This window comes from Sander vitreus, chromosome 24 (genome assembly GCF_031162955.1).
Source record: "Sander vitreus isolate 19-12246 chromosome 24, sanVit1, whole genome shotgun sequence".
NCBI lineage: Eukaryota > Metazoa > Chordata > Actinopteri > Perciformes > Percidae > Sander > Sander vitreus.
This window is the reverse complement of record NC_135878.1, coordinates 14,953,892-14,976,703: the sequence shown is the minus strand read 5'-3', so window position 1 is coordinate 14,976,703 and position 22,812 is coordinate 14,953,892. Positions and strand designations below refer to the sequence as shown.

Genomic DNA, 22,812 nt, shown 5'->3' with positions numbered 1-22,812 from the left:
GAGGACAATGGCCAGTCATGGTAGCAAATACAGATCAGCCCTTCAAACGGGCAGACGGATACTTTTGCCCGTATGAAATTGACCCGGGTTGATTATCCCGCCGCTCGGCCTGCACATTCAGGCGAGGGGAAGAAAAACTCTCGCCTCATCTTTTACCAACTCCTGCGAGGGGGGGCCTTGCACCTTCCCCGAAGGCTTCCTCCTTCCCTGTGACCGCCGAACCATACATACAAATTGCCGTCAATAATTCCGGCAGGGGGGTGGCAGTGGACAGCTCTGCCTTGTTGCAACGTAAGGACGAGGGGGCGCTTCGCCGTGGGTGTCCTCTGACACGTCATTAGTGATCGGGGGGGGAGGTGGAAGTGACACAGGTTGCTCGCTCGACAGAAACCAAACTCCCATTAAAAGAAAACACAGCAAAGACCCTCCTTGAGTCCCCCCCCCACCCTCTCCTTCCGTCCTCAGGCTACAGGTGGGCAATTTTGATGGCTGCACAAAAAGGGGTCTGGGGAATCCTGGCGTCGAGATAAGGAGGACTGTAGGACACCGGGAAGGGTGGTGGAGGTGTTTGGGCAGTGGGAAGGGGGGGGCAAGTCGAGTCAGGCGAGTCCGTTTGTCTTTCCATACTCCCTCCCAAGTCCGCCCCCCCCCCCCAATCTTGTATGTGAGGTGGAGTAAAAAACGAGGTGCCGTGAAGCTTGAAAGAGTGCCTGACATCTGAAGTCTTCTGATAGCTCCCCGCGATGCTCGGGAAAAAAAAATTAACTCTGACGCCCAGATCAAGCCTCAGGAGCTTAATTACATCAAAGAGAAAAAAGGGATCCTTGTTAGATTCAATCCAAACAAAAAAAAAAAGAGAAAAAGGAAGAGAAGAAAAAAAATGATCAGTAGTTTTCAAGTCTTTGTTTGACATTGAGAAGACGTGAATGTAAAAATAAGTGTGTGTGTGTGTGTGCGCGCGCCTGCCTGTGTATGTGCGTTTGTGCGTGGAGGGGATAAAAAAGAAGAGAGGAAGGAAGAGAAGAAGACGGGGGGACTATCAAAAGAAGACGAGTCATTCCAGGGTGGCATGTCAGAAAATCAGGTTTGTACATGATGCCGCTGAAAGGACGCACCGAGTTTAAATAAAGTGACCTGAGTGACCGGACACGGACGTCCAAAGAAGACAATGCAGCAATTCTTGCCCGGCTACAACAAAAAAAAAGGTAGATTCACGGCCTGCTCTCCCCCCCCCTTCCCTCCCCCCTCGGCCATCCTATTGACAGGGATGACAACGGTCCCACGACGCACCATTATCCTTGACCGTCAAGCCCGACATCAAATGGGCAGGGAGCTGTCCCTGTCAAGACAAAGAAAGAAAAGGCCTCTCAAGAAGTACAGAGCTGCCGAGAGGGGGGAGAGGAAGAAGACGAGACGGAGAGAACGAGAGAAGAGCTTGTTAAATGCGTTGCTCTGCACCTTGCTTTGTCAAAAACGGGCTTATTCAGTGTATACACAAGCCTCGAGAGATGTTTCTTTCAAAAGAAAGAGGGAAAGAAAAGGCGAGAGACGGGATAAAGAATCAAGACACACAGACTTGTTCTCTCTTCAGGGGGGGCGTGCTCTGCATATGTTTACACAAACCTTTACTCTACACTCGGAATGGAAGAGGCAGAAAAACAAAAAAGTGTGGTGGGTTGCGTTTTGGGGGTGTGGGGGGAGGGGGGGAAGAGAGCTTTGAAGCGAGATAAAACAAACCGCTCCTCTGCAACGCACGTCATCTCATCTTTGCGATGTTGAAAGCAAATTGATAAACCAGGGGTTCTCGCTTTCAAGGGTGTCCTGTCACAAATTCAGGGTGGAGAGGCTTCTCACTTTCATCACTGGCGGCGGAGTCCCACATGAGTAAACTCTCGCTTTGCTACCGCGCGACTCTCCCTTGTTCCGATGCCGCTCATAATCATATAGCATTTGGTCTCAAATCCCAAAGGGTCTCGCTGGCTGCAGGCAGGCACTTCAGAGCCGTAACCAATCACCTTTCCTAATATTTGCTCTGGGTTTTTATTTTTTTTGGAAAAGCAAGAAAATTGAGGCTCTTGTAGAAAATGAGTCTCTGTGCCCCCTTTTTAGAAAAGAGATGGAACCGGAGAGGCTTATGGGAGCATGGCGATGTGTGTTCTGGAGACATTCAAAGTGCAGGACCTGAGGCTGCTGTCGCACGCAAGGCAGAAATGATAAAACATTCAAATAATTTGGTTTAATTTGGTGTGCAGATTAAGTGATTTGCAACCATTCCGCCATACATTTCAACTCTGTTAAGGATATTTCTTGTCTTCAGACAACATGATAAAATGACTTGGTGAAAGGCAGACCCACCAAGACTACGTTCGTATAAGGATTCAGTGAATCCTTGTGACTGTGTGTGTGTGTGTGTGTGTGTGTGTGTGTGTGTGTGTGTGTGTGTGACAGTAAGCATGATCGGGCCGCAAACAGTCAACCAAACGAGTCTGTGTTACCTTATTTGACAGAAATCTACACATACGCCTGCTATTTCTGACAATGTCATAAAGAAGTCCTCTTTGCAGGAAAAACCCTAGGTGGCCTATCGTGAGGATAGCGAATTTTGTACAAAGTATAGATCTGTTTTTCTCAATTAGTGGCTGCTTGCATCATGATCATCACCAACTGGCTTCGTTGGACCCTCCTTGACATCTGCCATTCATGGACCAAAGCTTTACAGTCACAAGACTGCTTTAATGCTCATATTACAGTATTGGGAAATACTAGTCTCAACAGGACTCTGGTGAGAAATATTATAGCCACAAACATTCATGAGATGCTTGCTTGAAAAATGCCTCCTTAAAATGTAAATGAGTTGCCTCTAGTGGTTTGGTATATTGCCAGATTAGACTTTTAGCAACAAAATGTACCTGGTAAGATAAATGTTGAGAAACAAAGTAGAATAATGCCTTTTTTTTTCCTTTTTCTTTTTTTTATCCAGCAAAGCGAACATTTTTTACCTTGCTTATTATGGAGTAACATTTCTGATTTTGCCTACGCACCACCCCACACCCCTTTTCATCCCATTCAAGCGCCCTCGGGCTGAGTCACCATTGCGCTTGGGATCCATTTTTAAATTATGTCATTGTATGGCGAGTCTTAACTCCCCTAATGGAAGATTAACCACCGCTGCAAGGTGAAAAATCAATCAGACCATTGCACAGGAAGAGGGAGAAAGTACAGGGGCCCCTGTACACGGATTATCGTTTGCACGGCAACCTATTTAGGCAAATGCAGTCACGTTCAATTGTGTCAGACCGCTAAATAGCTGACATAGTTGTAGAATATGAAAAGAATGCAAATGTCCTGAAGATTAGTGTAGATAATTGTCTTATCTACAAGTTTATCCAAATGGTTGCCTTCAAAAAATACTGTAGCACATGTGGGACATGTATTTCCAGATTGCTTTAAAACATAAAATGCCACATTCCTAATACAATTCGATATGTTCTTGACCTTCTGAATTTTATTTGGCTTCATTCACAGAGGGACCTCCAAATGGAATATAAAGAAATAATAAAAAATAACTGTTTACCAAGTTGAGAAATTCTGTCCGTATTATGTCTAGAACTCATTTACATGCTGCATAAGGCCTGTGTACATTGGGAGCAATGGGATATGTAAATCAGAAAAAGCTCATCTGTCATGACTCAAAATGTGACTACCGGTAACAGGAATTTGGACAAACAATGGCAGTTTTAACTGCCGGGCTGAGTTATATGCCAGACCTCGCTCCAAATACAATCTGAAAAGCCTCCAACTGCATGTATCAACTGCATGTATGAAGTCTGATTTGAGTCGTAATGTGTCGGAGATGCAAACCATTTGGGTATCCAGACAGCCTGAAGCAAACGCTCTGAGTAATTAAGTGTTTCGATTTGAATTTGGCCCTGGGCTGAGACGATCTGGACATTGAGGCCAAAACACCGGATGAGTCAACATCGCAGTTTGACGAATGCAGCATAGATGATAATGGAAGTTCACAACGATCAACTTTCCTTCAACTCAGGAATGTATTTCAAGTTGTGGGGAAAGTGTCGGCTTAATTTTTGCATCTTTTATAACAATATTGTAGATGAAAACCACCCCCAATGTATTTGTTTCCACTTACATGATTTAAATTTTGTATAATTGAGAATCAAGTTTTGTTTCAAGTGGCACCTGAAACAAAAACTGCAAACAAAAAGGTCACATTTAACAATGTAAGCAGGCAGACAAAACCACAGTTACAGATGAAAGTGACCATTAAACAGCTCAAACAGACTCCATCAGCAGGACAACTGAACCATGAGCCAAGTATAAATATAGAGAAACGGTAGCTCCTTTACTTATATTTGGATGGCTTCATGTACAAAGAATTGTCAACAGAACCTTCCCTAAAAAGAAGAAAGTGACTCCCATCCCCCTAATTAAAGTGCCACAAGATTCTGTGCATTTCCAATTATCCGTACTTGTAAGAATATTACCAACAACCAGCAACTCGGAACACATTTAAGTCCAGTCGCACTTGTAATGACATTTCGATCATGTGAAGAGGCTAAAAGCACGTTTAAAACTTGCCCTGTTTCAGCCTCCTGGGTGCAAACTGTAGCAGGAGGATAACATGGTGTAGGCAACACCTACTGTTTTCGTTTTTCTCGCTACTGACAGCACCACAAACAACAGAGCTACGTGTTGAAATCGACCGGAATTCTCCTTTAACTGTAAGTGACATCATGTGCTACCTAGTATACAGTGACTGCAACATATTGTATTCTGAGATTCAGTCCCCGCTAACAACCTCGTTGGCATTCAGCTCTCAGAGATTCATGAGTGGGCCCGAGTAATACGGGGCTAACGGTCTAATCATGAGGAAAAAAAACACCACAGGCCATTGCAACCCGGCTCGCGGTTGCTGAATTCAGCGAGACGCCCATAATCGTGTGCTTAACCTTTGAACGAGATGTGTGAGGCCGACTCCCGTCGACCCAGACGTCTCGTCAGGGTCCCGTCTAGCCGACAAGGCCTCAGCCATCGCTTGAGCTTTAACCATCAGTAGCTAGATCAACCACAGGCCCAGGGGCAGAACAGGGACCCCTTACTGGGCGCCACGCTGGACCCCCCCGCCTTCATCGTGCTGGCTGGAGCCTGGAGTAAAGGCGCAGTGGATGGTGGTGGCATTGGGCTAAGACGCCTTTGTCGTGACCGTTGTGGTCTCTTGGGGAATTTAACAGCCCGCCCCGCCCAGCAGCAGCCTCTTGTACCTACATACATTAAAAAATGGTGTGCTGATCCTGAAGCTCACAAGAATAGCATGGCTTTCAAGTGAAAATCAACATACTGTACAAGTAAAAAAATGTATCCATCCCATTTTCTTATTACTGCAACTTCTAGTTTCACATAACCTATGAAAGAAATGAATCATTACTTTGGAGCAAATACAAATTTAGTGAAGTTAGCAGGTGTTTTCCATTCAGAGAAAGCTGGAGTCATCAAAACCTCAGTAAGCACCCTGATTGGGTGAATTGCAGGTTAAGAAGAGACCCAGACAAAACTGGACCAAACTGAGACGGGACATAAGTAATTAAGACATCCAGAGAACTTATCACCGTCGTTTCAGCAACATTTAAACACAAATAATTCAACGTGAAGCCGGTTCAAACTACATGTTGAAATATAGTCGTTTAAATGCTGTTGAAACAGCAGTAATATGTAATCACGGGGCATAAAAAAAAAAAAAAAACTAAACTTTTCAACCAAATTTGGCCCATCTTCTGACCTTAAATTCAGCAGACAACTGCTGGGGTTGTAGTTCACCTTTGCCATTTAATTCATTCATGCATTTAATTTTCATAATAGATGTAAAATGAAAACTGTGCGTCAAGAAGAAAGAGCACCACCAAGAATCCGTAGGCCTCTTGAGCTGTCTGTAACAACACTGTAATTGTACTGTTTCATGTCGGGGATCATATACAGTACTGTATCTTCCACAGACACCCCCAAGGAGATTATATTTTCTGCCCTTAAGTGTTTAAAAAGCTGCTGATGTTTGCCCTTCAGCAGCCGTGACTTTAGAGCACAGTGTTTGGCAAATACTGATGAACTTTTCAAAGTATTCATAATTGGATTGGACACAGAACAAAGTTTAGATGGTTATTTTTGCTGTGCGTATTCAAGGAACAGGCTGGGGGAAAAGGATGTTTATGGCTTCTGAAGAAACATTTGGCAGCCAATGGTCATTAAGAGGCGTCCCGCCAAGTGAAAAGTTGCACTCTTTACCAAAATACACACAAAACGAAGACATAAATACTCAGAGGGGAAATGCTGCACGCTTGCCTGAACTAACTCCAGCTCTCTATCATAATTTCATTAATTGCTCCTGAAGTCTATGATATAGCGAGCAATGCAGCAACTATGAAGAGAGCAGCCATATTTCCTGGGCCAAATGTGCAAGGAAAAACAGTTTTACTTTGAATATATCCGGTCATATTATATCCTGCGTCATACAGTGTTAATGCAACCAACAGTCAAATGTCGCGGTTATCAGACTAAAATCTAATTTTATTTTTTTATTTCAAATTTTAGCAGGTCATAAAAGTGACTTAATACTCAAACGATACAAACAAACAATATTGAAACATTTGCAATGATGTAGAGCCCGACATGGACTTGGGCTACATTGAACGTGCAACGTACGCGTACCGTCCGCTGAGCTTGTGTGGCGTGAAATGTATCTTTTACGTCTACATCTACTGTCAGCTGTTATCAGAGGACGCAGGTGAGGGAAACAAGAAATAAAAACAGAAACTCTCAAAACCAAACTGCCAATACGCTCACTGACAGTCATTAAGTCGTTTCGTGTAAAATCGGTGGAAGTGTAGACACTTTATGATCCATTTCTGTGTAAAAGGGCCGCACACACCACGCTTAAAAAATATAAATAGAAGACTGTCCTATTTTTATGCTTGTAGAACGGATCTCCGCGGAGCAGACGCACCACTTACGCGCTGCTCACGTGTCCGGTGTCGCCAGGTGTCATTGATTATAGTGGAAGCATAGTGTCAGAACATCCGCTCCGCATACGTTACATGTGCAATGTAGCCGGCCGGTTACTCTACATTGTACAGCGTGTTGTCTCATTTGCAGTGTTGCATGTAGCAGAGCAGCTCTGGCTCGTCCACTCAGAGGGAGTTGCATGCCAGAGGACAGGGAGGATCAAACAAACGAAAACAAAAGAGAAGAAGAAAAGTTTTCAAAACCCCTTTAAAAGAAAGAGAGACGAGCCCTGACACCGTTTCCACACTGTAACCCGTCCAATTTGCTTTGTTCCCAGTTACCTGCCCCTGTCATCAGACGGGAGAGCCACTGGGGGCCATATTGGGGCCATATCTCTACTCCCATGGCCCCCTTTTCTCGCCACAGCCTTTAAAGTCCTGCACTGCGATGTGCATGGCCTTGATGTTTGTCTTGTACCCTACATGCAAAGCTATCATTATCCATGCCTCTTGACAATCGCAGGCCCTGACTGTTACATCTGCAGCTCTTTGCCTTGGGCTATGACATGACTGTACGGTTGATCTCTCCTCTTTTACATATCGCTCCCTATGTCTCTTTCGCTCTCTTTCTCTGCACTCAAGACTGTGTACCGTGTTTGAATCCAACTCTGATTTGACGACTTGGAACATCTTTTACCTCTCAGCCTGTGTGACACCTCTGTTGCTTTGATGCGTTTTCCGCAGTTTTCCCGCAAGACGGCTCGCACTGCAGCCAGGCAAAAACGGGTATTGTGTATTGTGTTTTTTCGACACACGTTATCGCTCAGGTTTGCATTGCACGGCAGTGTTCTTCAAACCATTTCTCAGGGGCATTTCAGACAGTGAAAGTCTTGACGAGTTAAACAGTACAATAAGTTATTCATTCTATCTGTGAAATCAAAACAAAGAAACAAGCATTTTAACTTGGTATAAACCTTCTCCTGAGAATCACTGGCAAAGCCAGAATGGTTTGTTTGGTACTTTTGGGCTAATATGGGTCACGTACACAGAGGAAACAAGGAAAGATGAAATACATTACTAGGAAAAAGTAAATGTTGTTAAGTGCCCTACCGTAACAGACATATTCAAATACATCAAAATGAGAAATTCCCCATTTATGTCACACATTATGTCCACTTCAACATACAACCTTCATAACGTCAAGTAAAGGGATTTTAACATCTGAACACAATGTGTCCAGGTTGAAAACAACACGGAAAAAGCAATGACAGACAAATACACTCTCAAAGCAACATTATCTAAATGGACTCAGAGAATTCAGTGCATCATGTTGCAGATGGAACCATCTGGAAGTCTGTTGTGTTACAGGCTTGATGTATTACTGCAACTTTGGATGCCTGGATAGTGGATACAATTGAAATCGTCCAGAGACTGGAAATGCAGCAGCTCTTTAGAGGATTATAGTTATGGTTAGTACTTCAATATTTCAGCATTAATGTTTGAGAGAATGAGCGCTGATGATACTTACAGAGTTTTACTGAAGTAACATTTTCAATGCAGGACTTTTACTTGTAACAGAGTAGTTTTACAGTGTGGTATTAGTACTTTTACTTAAGTAAAGGATCTGAATAATTCTTCCACCGCTGGACTACGGGGATAAAACAAGGATCTTAGATGATAATGTTTGCTGATTATCGCTACAGTTCTCTATTGTGGAAGTCATAGGGTGCACCGTGTACTACAAAGTCAAGTCCTATCAATTATACACATCTCCAGAGTCTAAATGTACCCCAGTGTGCAGTCATTTACATTTGTATTTCAGTCCAAACTCGAAAAGCTTTTAATTAGTTTAGCCTGCAGTCTGCCAAAGCTCGCCTGACCTTAGCTCTCCTCCTCTGCTTGACGTCCGATTTGGATTTTTGTTCTTTAAAAAAGATTGAAGAAGAAAATTCCTCAAAACACACGATTACACGATAGCAGGTCTGACCCCACCACCAACCAGCACCTCCCACCCCCAAAGGATCACAGAGAAACACCACTTGGGAAGTCGACAGCTCTCTTCTGGTCCACTGCAGGAGGTAGACGCTGGCGGCGTTTTTCGCCGGCGCCCACCACTGATCTGCAGACCAAGGACCTGCAGCTCGCCAGAGTCAGAAAGCAGAGCGAGACTCAAAGGCCTGGCCGCTGCTCTGTTCTCTCCGAGAGCGGGAGAGAAAGTGATGGCGAGTGTACACGATCAACTATATCCCATCAAACCTATCTCTGCAGAGGTGCATAATCTCTAAAAACATTCAATGCTCCAGTGTGACTATAGCTGTGTTCAAAACCGTTCCCTATCACAGAAATAGCAACCTAAACCCAGACAATATTAAGCCGACATGCTTACTGTCTTATGTCTCACATGATAAAACATTTGTCTGTGCCAACTATTGGCTCAAATGAAACCCCATACAGGTTCGTCCCGGCGCCCGTTAGGCTTAACTAAGACGGAAAGCTATGACCCACACAGCCATAAACATTTGATTGTATTTGTGTGCATTTTTTTTATTATGTTTTTTATTATTGTGTTTCCAATATCACAAAAGGAGTGTTGGAAACCGTTCCCCATCATGGAAACAGTTCCCTATATAGTGTGTTCGCCATTTTGTAGTGGTGTTTGAATTCTCAGCGGTTAATTTCATTCACTATGTAGTTCACTATAAAATACCCACAATGCACTGCTAATTTTAAATTTGAGTGTAGCCTACATACGACGTACCCTACATTTTACTCCCGTATCCCACAATGCAACGCGGCCGTGTTATCCCGGAGGAGAAGAAGCAGAAGCAGCGCGGAAACGGAAAAGAAAAAATGGAGCGGGCTTTGGTTTCTAAACAGTGAATATGTAACATGTAACATATAAAATAAAACCTTTATAATTCTCCTGAGTGCCCGGTTTGTTTCAGGGACGTATTTGAAGTATTTTAGTTTCCGTTTGTTTTCATGATGCTGGGCTCGCCCGCCTCTGTTATACAAATAACCGGCGCATCTACTGATGCAGCGATGTTTTCAGTGTAGTGTCCAAAATCTGGTTTGGTCTTTCCCGATATAGTTCACTATAGAGGGAATAGTGAGTGGAAACGGTTTCGTTTTTTTTTTTTTTTCCTTCAATAATAGGACTTTCCTACAAATTTTTAAAGAGAATAATCTTTTAACGTAAGTATATACACAGTATATACTAAAAAATAACCCACAGAGGTTCTCAAAAGTACTGCTGAGAGCTTAAGATGCTTACGTGAAGGTAGTTTATTTGTCTGTTTTTGTTATTCCAAATTATGTGGATAGCAGCCATATATAACAATGACTTACTGGATCAAGTGTCACTTTAACGTATTTGTTAAAATAAAAAAAAAAAAAAAATGTGCGGTCACAGCTCATCACATCTTTTAAATATGAAAATATCATGTACTAAACCTGCCTTAACTGATTTTGTTGGGGCCACTTCGGAGCAGCGGAAACAACAACTGATGCATATTCTTTCCAAACATCTTGCGCCATAAGTAGTATTTCACAGATTACAAGTTACAATCCACATTTTACCATCCACACGTCGTTGAGGATGTATCCTCGGCATTTGACTGATATATTTGAGGCACCAAACAGCCCAAAATGAATCTTTAGCAATGTTGGGATACAAACCTGAATTTATTATTTACTTATACATTGTGGATTACTTCAAGTCAGCCCTGCTGCTGAAAGGTGGCCTTGCTGTTGATAGACGCCATCACGAAAAAAAAGAAGAAAAAAAAGTTGTAGGTTAACAACAGCGGGAGGAGAGGACAGACATGAAACAGAACACGCAGTTTCACATGGAGACGAGAGAGCTTTTTGGCAGGCTGCACATCCAAAGCTACAGAGAGAGAGCGAGAGAGAAAAGGGAACACAGTTGCATGCAAAGTGCGTTGATTAACTTGCATTGTGTTTCAGTGTTGCTTTGCTAACACTGTGCACTGCATTCAAATGAAGTCCAAGACAGGGAGGGAGAGTCGACGCCAGAAAGCCTCTATTTCAACCTCACAGCTCTGACACACACACACACACACACACACACACTCTCTCTCTCTCTCTCTCTCTCTATGTCCAATGTCTATTTAAAACACCCTGCAACCATCAACCCGGGGAAATTAATAATGAATGCATCCTGTCTGATTTCATTTGCCGCTAATTAGGTCAGGAAAGTTTGGGAGTGAAAAGGTACAGTCCAGGCCACGTGGTGGGGTCTCTCAGCGGGGCAGCCACTTTCATGCGGCTAGAAAAAAGTTGAGCGTCGAACAGAGGGAGGGCATTGGGCAAGGCCAGTGCCAACGGTGCCAGCACCGGCACGAAGGGGCCAGGGCTGGAGACAAAGATAATACCACCAAGAAGTGGCAGCTTCAAAAAGCCACTGGAAAAAAAAGAAAAGCCACCGGGGAGATATCAACTGTGGGCCTTCGCCGAGTGGAGGAAAAAAAAAAAGAAAGAAGAGAGCTGTCAGTCTGTTTGTTTGGACTGCGACCGCTGAGAAATGATTATTCCCTTTTAATTACAATTTGGAGAAAAGGAAATGCAGAGTGCTCAGGCTTAGGATGCCTCCTCAGCCTCCAGACGGGTAGGCTGGGTGCGTGGGGGGATGGGGGTCCTGCGCTGCCCAGACCGCAGAGCAAAAAAGCGCCGGAGGACTCGCAAAGCAATGTTATCACCTTTCGCATGCCGCCAAGCCAAAAGAATAGACGACTTTGATCCGACTGCGAGCGCACTTTGGCCAACTTGGGGTGGCACGCTGCGGTTTAAACAGAAACTCTCTGACAGGAAGAGTTCAGAGCACTGGGAAGGGGAGGAGGAGGAGAAGGAGAGGAGGGGGGGGACAGATGAAGGTGACAGCTATAGAGGTTAACCTCGATTTTGAAGTCCCAACGGGGTCGGGAAAAATCCCGCAAGGCTAGATATCACTCTGATCTTTCACATCTAGCTCACAGATATTGTACCAGACAGTGCCAATAATATCTCTTCAGGATAGACTGACAGACCTAAAAGTACTGCAAAAAGGCCCCCGAATATTCACTTCTTGATTTGATATTTCCCTCACAGTTAGAACATTGTGCGTTACTTGGGATGCACATGTACTTTAGGTAATAAAACAAGTCCAGAATACATTTGAATAACGAGTCCTCCTTACGTATGAAGATTGGCAGACGGTAGCAGCTCCCCTGATTCAAATGATGCCAACCTGCTTAGTGGAGGCGATCCAGATGGAGTATCAGTTCAAGTGCTGTGAATCTGCCTGATTGGAAGGGCTCAGACATTTGTTGGAGAGAGGGTGACTCAAAATCAAGTCCAGCTGTGATGCATTACCTGCTCGTAAATATGATTCCTGCTTTGGAAATCAATTATATCCAAGTCTCCTTTCTACATGCATTTCCTGTCTCTCTCTACTCTCAAATACAATATATCTGTTGAATCTAAACATGCAAACTACTTTGTGATTTTAACTATACTTTAAACCAAAACCGGGTCTTTCAAAGTGTTTCCAAATGTCTCCGGTTTAGGGGCTCTGAAGCGCCGGAGCAGTGTGATTGCGAGGTGTAAACGTAGCGAAGATGTTCGTTTTTCAAGCTAAAAACGTAGCAATGTAAATGTAGCCTTAGTCCAAAGTGAACATGTAACGAGCATCAAAAGCAATACGACCAAAGGCTGTCTGATGTGTCATAAAGTATGTTAAGGGACCACCAGCATTATCTAAAGAATTACGATAAAACCCTAATAATCCAAATTGTGTAGCCAGATTTACAACAAACAGGCATGCAAAGGACAAAGTCTCAGTCTTCATTACGAGTCCAGAAGATGTAAAAAGCATCATCGATGAACTGAATAATTATATCATATCCTCATTCTTAGCACACATGGCCCCATTTTTTCCCCAACTATCATCTCTCTACTCTCTCAGAAAAAAATACAACAAATACAACATATCGGTGATATATAATCTAAAGATGCAAACTACGTTGTGATTGTTACTATAGTTTGTGTTTATGAGAGAAGGATTCACTCGGTGGGGGCTGCCCTAATACCTGCTCACTTACTTTGTTTAAGCAGTGCAAGGAGGAGGAAGAGAGAGATCATATTCACTGGACCACAGGGCTGGGCCAACCAATCAGATATCACCATATTCTTGACCAAATACATCAATGTCGATATTGCGACAACATTGTAGGCTTGAAATTTGTTGCTTTAACTACATATTTTCACAATTAGATTTTGGATACATAATCATCAGTAATGTGGCTCTAATGACAAAGTGGGTGAATGGCAAATAACAGAAGAGCTAGAACAGTCTGGGGAGTTAAGAAAACAACATCACTTTACTGTAACGCAGCCTGTAAAACCAGAAACACTTAATCCGTATCCCGGTATTACAATATCCAAAATCTAAGACGATATCTCCTATCTGGATATCGATATAATATTTATCTATTGCCCAGCCCTACTGGACCAATCCAGAACAGCAGATGGTAGGGGTGGAACGGTACATGTATTCGTATTGAACCGAAATGGTACGGGCGCCTCGGTTCGGTTCATGAATTTACACGGAGAATACACGGTATAAAAATAAATAAAACTTGCATGCAAATTAATTAATGTAATGCGGAATGACTGTTAGACACGTGGTTATTCAGGGACACCTAACTGTAGCCCTGCCCTTAGCTCTGAAGCTCCCGAGCTCTGCCTACATGCCGAGTCAGTCGGTCCAGTGAGTCCACACGAAGCAGACTAGTCCCTTCCACACACAACCAAACACGGACGTAGCTGTAGCCCTTCTCGCCTCGACCACAAATGGCCTCCAGGCCCATTTCCTTCGCCGTTAGCTCTGCCGTTAGCTGTTAGCTCCGCTATTAGCTGTTAGCTCCACTATTAGTTGTTAGCTCCGCCATTAGCTGTTAGATCCGCCGTTAGCGTGTGAAGCGAACACCAAAACTCAACTGCTCTGTGTAACCGAAGCTGCTCTTTTAACATCCCTGCTCTGTGCATTCACATATGAGAGCAGCGCTGGTCTCCCATATCATACTACTTATTTTGTTTACAAGTTACAGAAGGAGTCTGGAGATGATGCAGGGTACTTATTGTTTACTGTTTACATCTTACTTTATACACTTCAAGCTGTTACAGCTAGCTCAGTGGACAGCCTGAGACATGCATAATAATAAAAAATTGCCTTCTGCATTTTTGTTTTGCTTTTCCCTCCATTGTACCGAACCGAACCGTGATGTCTGAACCGAGGTATGAACCGAACTGTGTCTTCTGTGTACCGTTCCACCCCTAGCAGATGGGGATTCATATTCCCTGCATTCTTCCTGGAAAGGTTAACCAATACATTGGAAAGGATTTAATATCCAAAGACGCAACTTTTGTTTTACAGACAAGGCCAACAAGCCATGAACTAAACGCATCAACCTTCATATAAAAACAAACAGGGTTCAGGACAATGGTAATGAGTGACAGATGTGGTGTATATAGCTCCGGAGAGGAAAAGGAAGGGTCAGGAATGTGTATTAATGTCCTTCTGCTTTGAGATCCTGCCAGCTCAAAGAGGAACCCGGATGTGATTTCCCCATTCGGCAGCAGAATATCAGTCGGTGCCTGGGAAACCTCTCCCTTTACTGCAAGCCAAACAACACTTCTGTTTACCGTTGCACTAAAATACACGGAAACGGAGGAGGTAAGCAATACGTACAGTAAACGGAAGATCAAATTCAAAATCTGCATGACAAACTTTTTTTTTTTTATCTGATGAAACGTGCTGTTTTTTTCTTTTCAATGTAGTTTTCAGCTCCTGGAAAAAGAAAGAAAAATGTGATAATCATCTGTCCTTTCCGCACAAGTCAAATGAACCCTTTGTGGATTAATTTAAACAAAAGCCAACAGGAAAGTGGCCTACTTGAGGGAGCAATTATGAATGAATCAATCCAGTTTCTATCAAGTGTACTGTATAGTTAAAAAAGGAAAGATAAGCAGAAAATGGTTTTAAGAGTGGCGGCATGAAACAAAGTCCACAGTTCAACGTTTTTGCTTTTTACTTTCCGGAGTTACTCAGGCCCGAACCTGCTCACAGGATTTTAATACCCCTAGACCTTTCCCCATCCTTTGGGGAGCAGGAAAAAAGTAGCGAGATATAATCCTTTTCCCTGTAGAAAATGCCTGCAGGAGAGAAGACTAGCACCGAATCAAATTATTTTTCATAAGATGGTATGACCTTAGCTACACTGTATTCAAGGCTTCTTACCTCCACAATTTAACTGCTGTTCTTTTTTTCCCCTCGACAACTTCTTGCCATGCATGAATCACAGGTTAAATGCATTCCTTTCAACGGCTTCGTACCCCGCCGACGGAAATATAATTATGTTTTACAAGTCAACTCTTATCTGTAGCCTCCTTCATTTCCCGCCGACTCTCGGCGTGTTTTGAGGGCTTTTCAGAAGTACTTTACGGTGTGTCAGGTTGCTGTTCCTCCGTGTAAAGGCACTATTGTATCACTCAAAAGGTCTCTACTCTCCATATCAGAGGGGGGGGGACCATTGGTGTAAATAACCTCTGTGGTAACATACACACTGAAGAAACGTGTACATAATGGAATCTAAGTGGTTTTCTCGCTTTGCCACACAACAGCTACTGGGTTCAAATCCACAATAATATTCTCAAACCAGAGTTAAACTACAGTTTGTCTGCATGCTCTACTTACGCGATATTAAAAAGGACTACATTGACTTTGTGGGAAGTTTGGCCACTAAGTCCATCTAGCCAACATGTAGTCTATCATCATCATCGACAACGATGATAAAACTGCTGTTTATTGACATGTAGTCTGGTGATTTTAGAAATGGCAGTTTCGCAGATGTTTTAATGTTCAAAAAAAGAATCTTACTGTTTAACAGAAAGGTCGACCTCCTTAAGAATCCTTTCCATAATGTTGTCAGACACTTAGAATAATAATCTGAGCCTGTCAATGGCAAAACAAGCACTTTTGTGGACGTAAATTGAAGGTGCACAATTGCCCAATTACGTACATTGTAGCTTGTTTTTTGGGGGCATTTTTAGGCCTTTATTACAGGACAGCTTAAGACAGGAAAGGGGAGAGAGAGGGAGAACAAAGGGCCACAGACCGGAATCGAACCCGCAGCCGCTGCAGCTAGGACTGAGCCCCCGTACACGGTGCGCACGCTCAACCAGGACGAGCCACCCACGCTCCCTATGTTGTAGCTTGTTTCTCTGACTGCCGACTGTAGCGATCTCGCTTGATACTAGGCCTGCACGATTCGGGGAAAAATATTAATCTCGATTTTTTAGCTTAGAATTGATATCACGATTTTCTGCCACGATTTTTTTCTCACCAAGTGTAATGTTTATTGCACACATGAACCATGACAAACAAAACAAATTGGCAGTACCAAACATAGATTTTGTTTTAGCACCTATAGCACATTGCGCATCACCACAAGCCTGTCAACACAGAGGCTTCAATGAAGAGAAGGGAGAGCATTGCAGCACTTGGGAGCACTTTAAAACCTATTCTATACAGTCTGTTTAAAACTCACAGAAGAAAGTAGTAGCGTTTGTGATGCAGTCGGCTCGTAAAATTAAATGAGAATAAAAAAAAATGATTTATTTTTTTAATCAAAAAAATAAAATCAAAGTTATTTAAAAATTAAATCGTGAACAGGGTGAATCGAGATCGCAATTTTATAACGATTAATCGTGCAGGCCTACTTGATACTGGACCAATGCCAAAGATTGTTGTTCCCAATTTGAACCAGCCTACAGCTGTGTTTACATATCATTTCAATAATAACTCACACACATAAATGCTGTCGAACCATATACTGTACAGCCACTTCCTCACAGTCAGTGTTTTTTTTTTTTTTCGCTGCTCATGTAGGTACTGCTGTTTGTCTTTACAGGCATGCATGTTCTTCTTCCAGGACAATGTGTTGTCCATGTCAGTTACATCAATACATTGCAGGCCTTTTTGGTGAATGCTTGAACGCTCCCAAATTCAGTTCAGCTCCCAGTGGCCAGCAGCAGAGGGCTGCAGTTGTACTGGGCAGCTCCCAGGTGGAAATACTGAAGCAATATGAAAAGTGAAAGAGAAAAGAGATGGATGAATAAAGATTTTTTTTTTTTTTTTTTTTAAATGAGAAGGGGTAAGGTTGAGTGAGATAACTGCAGAATGTATGTGACACGCGGAGACCAACAAACACTCGTGGATTGATTTTTGACACGCATTTCAGTGAGCACATCTTGATTTGTGACACAAACGTTATTCATGTCTGCACAGAAAACACTTGTTTTACTGCATCGTTGCATGCAGCAGGCGATACTGATATTAATTGCCATGAACAGATATTAAAGTCTTCTCAGTTCTGCTGCTTTCAGTGTTCTGCTTAAATACAACAAATGTTGCTCGTTGAATTTAAAACAAATGAAAGGAAATCATTTATTTTTATTGAACAAATTGAACACGTTTTAAAGGGCAGTTTTCTGCGGATATTTTCTTTCAATTAATACAAAAAAATCTCAGTATCTTACGCAATATGTCGCAGCCTCTCGCAATATGTAGATTGCACCAGTTGATATTGCGATATTGTGCAGCCCTAGTTGAGACAAAAGATGTCCAAATATCAATACCAGTATCAGAAAAGCCTCCGATACTGTCTAAGGCCCTGTTTACACGACGTTCGCGGATGAAAATGACAAAATATTTTATCAGATGTGCCTTTCGTTTAGACGGCGACAACATTTTTGGGGCTTCAAAACGCAAAAAAGGGAAACCACCCTCCAGAGTGGAAATCTTGAAAAACGCTCCACCGTCACGTTTCCATCTAAAGCTTTCAGCTTTGATGATATCTGACTTTTACAGATAGGGTCTTTATCGTGTGGATATGACGTCCCTCCAGGTACAGGATACTGCTGAAGAAATTCGGTCCATATGTCTATATATTTTGACTGGCAGGACTCCCAGTCCACACCCTGTTGTGCCTTTGTGTAATCTAAGGTTGTTAGGAGAAATAACTCCACCTCCTCGTCTGTCCAGACAAAATTGTCAGCTTTTGTTTTTCACTTTGCCATGTTTTGGTTTCGCGCTACTATGGAGAGGAGAGGGAGAGAGGAGGAGGAGAGGGAGAGAAGTAGATGGAAGGTTCTACTCAGGCGCGCAGACTTGATGGTGTTGTGTGGCAGTGCTAAACATATCTGCCTAAAATGCTGGTATCGGAAAGTACTATGCACCGATCTGAGACCACGTAATTTAGCCCAGAAGAACATCTACTTTAAAGTAGTTCATTCATGTTCTTTTTCCGTGATGACTCACGGTCAAACTGGATAATAACAGAAAGTTCTGTGGCGTTGATTGTTTGTGTTTGTTCATGTTTCACAAAGTGTTTAACCTGAACAAAAACAGAAATCATATCACATCCATACAGGGATAGCAGTGTACAGCTGTTAAAAGATCATCAAATATATGACACACTGGTATCGGATGAGTACTCTGTATCGGCAGATACGCAAGTTCAGGTATCAGAATCCGTATCGGGAAGCAAAAAATGGTATCGTACCATCTCTAGTTGAGACTGTGTTACGACTGCTCTTGAAAACGCAGAAAACATATGAATCCTTTATATAAATGATTAACTGCCACAAAGCTGCCAAGTACAGCACCTTGTCTTGATTGTTACCTCTAAGAGACAAAAGGATGTGATGACTTTGCTGCAATTCTAACAATTCACTTCCAAGTGATTTCCTGTGTGTGTGGTGAAAGCCGTCAGAGGACAGGTGTCTTCAGGTACTGGGAGCTCTTCCACTAAGCTTTATCAGCCTGTCTTTGTCTAATCAGCCGCTATTGTTAATACTGTTGTATTGCTCATTAGCTGCCATTGTTAACAAGCACGTTTAATTATGCCGGTTACAAGACCGTCGGCGGAGCTAAAAACAAAATAATAATAATAAAAAAAAAACACCTCCAACCCATCTTATTAAAATGAAAAGGAATAGAGAAGGGCAGAAGAAAAAACAATAACAGAAAGAAAGGAGAAAATAAGACAGAAAGAATAAAAAAAAGTAATTATGACAAAAGCAAACAAACAGGAATACTGAGGGGGGGGGGGCTGATTAAAACAGGAGGGGGGAAAAAATGAAAGAAACAAAGATAGACAGACAAAAATAGTCCATGTGAAACTAAACAAACAGTCTTTGTGTGGTGAAATACCTGGCGGGCGGCTGGCGCTTCGGCAGTTGGTTACCGTCGGTCCCCGGGGAGCGGCTCTCCTGGGCTCCCCTGAAACATGACAGCAAAAGGGAGGAAACTAAACACGAGCGTCAGGAGTCTCAAAGCACAAAACAAGCTGTTACATAACCTTTTCAAAGGGCTCACAAACAAGGTGAGGAGAATACTACACACATGCCAAAAGGCTTTCAAGTCGTAGACACATTTGGAAACATCACCGGTGGAGTGCATCTTTAATGAAAGAAGGTGGGAAAAAAAACTGTTTTTGTCAATTTCCTGACATGAATTTATTTGAATTGAATGTATTTATTTGCACAATAAAATCAAGGTAACAGAAACACAAGAAAAAAATACAAAATCAAAAAAAGATGGTGCGGGTACGATGAAGAAAACCCCTAGGGGCTTATAGAAGGAATCTCACTTGATGAAGAGAAAAAAAAAAGAAAAAAAAAATGTATAATGAGCAATTACAAGAGTCCTAAAATCTACAAATTGAACACAAGCAAGCACTGAATTTAAAAAACCAAGCATAAGGTTGGCTAAATAAAACAAGGCATTAAATAAATTGCAAGAATATAGATAAAATGAGGACGTGTGGACTTGTGTGTGTAGTTATGAGAGGCCAAACACAATCTGATATGAACAGTTCACATTGGATAATAATAATAAAAAACTGCTTCTTTTGACTCTACACATTTAACCCCACCGACCTTAAAAGACACTCAGAGGCTAAATATTGCAGGCCACATTTTGAGGAAAGGTGATTAAAATAAAGCACAAGACATCTAGAATATTTCCATTTGATTGAACGATGCCAAACATAAGAAAGTGTTGGGTTTGAATGTTTCACTCGATGTGGACAATGATAGAGCTTTGATAGAGAGCTGATACGTAGAGGTCAAGGTGTCAAAACTCAACCCAAATTGTGGGTCTTAAGCAAGGACTTGAGTTTCAGCGGTCTGAGAAATTCTTATTTTAAGAGGTAAACTATTCCAGAGATTTGGAGCGGCCACTGAAAAGGCTCGGCCACCTTTTTTATTTTTTAACCTGGATCTGGGACCATGGAGGAGCATCTGATTGGACGACCTCAGTGGTCTGACAGGAGTGTGGACGATGTAAAAGCCCCGAGAAATAAGAAGGCGCCAACCCATTTTAAAATCTTAGAAACAAGCAATAAAGTCCATGGGGATTCTGTGCACTACTGTATCCCTGCCGTACAACTGAATGAGATTAGCTGACTGCGGTATCATATATCCATAATCACAGGTCGATTTATAACAAATAGTGGCAATACTCGGCTGCCTCTCATAACCCTTATTTGATAGCTCCTCGAATCCACGCTCCTCAGCTCAACCGGAAGTTGTTCTGTCCCTCCTCGGTGAAGGAGGGATCATCGAGGAGGGATCATCGAGGAAAACCGCCTTCCCGGAAGCCGTGCAGCTGAAGGAGGTTGCTAACTCCACCCATACAGCCGACGGATTCATGTGACGCTTCAGAGGAAAGGACGTCTCATCCCTAGCGTTGGGCATCGAGAACTGATTCCTACTTGGAATCGTTTCAAAAAGTACGATTCCAGTGGAATCGTTTCTTTATTGGAATCGTTGGGAATCGTTTGGAGGATTTGGTTTCAAATCCGATCAGCGCTTCAGTTTTTGATACTATTTTCCACCTTCTTTCTACCAACTTTTTCCAAGTTTTTATGTTTTTTAAAAAGTTTTTGTTGCCTTTTTTCATTAGCATTTAAATGTTTTTCAGTCACATGGCTGTTGTTTGGTAAATCTATCGCTGGTCAGGGGATACTTAGCTTAAAAACACAACTCAAATGGGGTATTTTATTGTAAAAAGTTTGCGAACCACTGCTCCAAAACACATTTGCTCGTTGCCTCTCTCCTCGCATTATGTCCTTCCGTCTCTACCGTGCCTCCTCGGTGGGAGGGACTAAGACGCGAGGAAGGGAGGCAAGTGGAGGACTCGAGGAGGCAATTTAAGGGCCATGACATGTACCGATAGTCTTTCCTAACTACTGTTATGGTTGATAGCTACAGTTAGCTAAATTAGCATAGTCAAAATGACGGACGTTGCCCAATAAATCCAGTCTTGTGCCGATGCTCTGACAATCAAAATCCCCGCTGTCTATGTCCTTTTTTATTTTAGTGAACTCACAAACAGAAAGAATCTCTTGTTCATTGATTTGCGCTGACAAGACAATTCAACTCTTGCAGCGGGCGGGCGTGTGCGATAGTTTCACGGGACTGCGCCCGCTTGTCGCGTCGCATGTCAGATCTCCTCCCCTATGGCATAAGGTGAATCAGAAGTTAATATATGACAGATCTTTGACCGAGGCTTCCTCTGCTCTTAAATCACTCAAATCAATGGCTCTTAAGCCCGACCCCATGAGATTTCCCTCAACCAATGAGGTTATTCCTTCCTCTGGGACAATACTTTTTAAAACTGCAGGTCCAATATGTGAGCATGTTCCCTGTTCCTGCAGGGGGAGGATAATGTTTGTTGTGGGGGGAGTAGGTGTGAATTATGCAAATAAATGCTGACACAAACTTGGATGGGGATTCAGTGGAAGGAAGAATTGGCTGAAGGAGGAATTGTTCATATGGCGGCGGCGTGGTGGTGGCGGCAGGCCCCCCCCCCCCCCGCTCTTTACCTTGAGGCAGGCAGGAGCTTATCTTATTTGCTGCTTTTTTTATTTTTTTTATAAAGAAGTGTCAGGATTAACATAAGCACCTCCACCATTGTGCGCCCACTCAAAATAAATTGTATCTGCCTGTGCTCTAGGGGGGGGGAGACAATCGCTGTTTTATCAGGTAAGCAAATACCTCCTTCAACCCCCCCCCCCCCCCCCGATACCATTTGAAATGTGCCTTTGAGGACTGCCGCCACCGCCCCTATGTTTGCCAGTTTATATTTAGCAGTACACCACTCTATTTCCCCGTCTCCAGAAAGGAGGGAAGACGACAGTAAAGGGCCTCAGGAGGGTTAACATAAATACCAGCTGGTTGAAAAAGGTACAAGGCAACTCTTTTCGGATTATCTCGCTACGCTGAAACTGCTCACGTGTACCTATTTTTTTTTTTTCTTTTACCGGATGCTTGCTCACTCCCATTGCCGCCCTTTTCCCATCACCGACATGTTTTGTTTCCTCCGTATGAAGAAGTTTTAAAACGCTCCCTCTTGGTTTACCCTCTCTGCTCTGTGGAAATTGACCATTAAGGGGATTTTTTTTTTTCCTCTCTCTCTCTTTTGGCAGCGGAGGTCGCCAGGAAACAGAACAGGAAATGATATAATGGTTCAGACTGGAGCGCTTCTCCCATGCCCAGCTGCTCGTCGTATGACCTCTGCGACTGAGAACTGGGAGGAGGCGGAGCTGGCATGCCTGGCATCGCTGTGTACGCTTAGTGTTTTCATTGGCTGAGGCATTCTGTGCGAGTGACTTGACTGTGCATGCAATGTGTCTGTCAGCATAACTACACTGGAGTGTAGGAATGTGTGTTTGTG

At 43.0% G+C, this 22,812-nt stretch overlaps 1 long non-coding RNA gene across 1 annotated transcript in view; it reads right to left on the bottom strand.

Annotated features, from left to right (window-relative positions):
- The window catches only part of LOC144512946 (uncharacterized), a 433,981-nt gene that overhangs the window by 297,203 nt on the left and 113,966 nt on the right, over positions 1–22,812 (bottom strand). Inside the window, exon 4 of the long non-coding RNA XR_013501057.1 lies at positions 19,285–19,353. This is a non-coding gene — a long non-coding RNA (uncharacterized LOC144512946). The remainder of the gene's footprint in view (positions 1–19,284; positions 19,354–22,812) is intronic.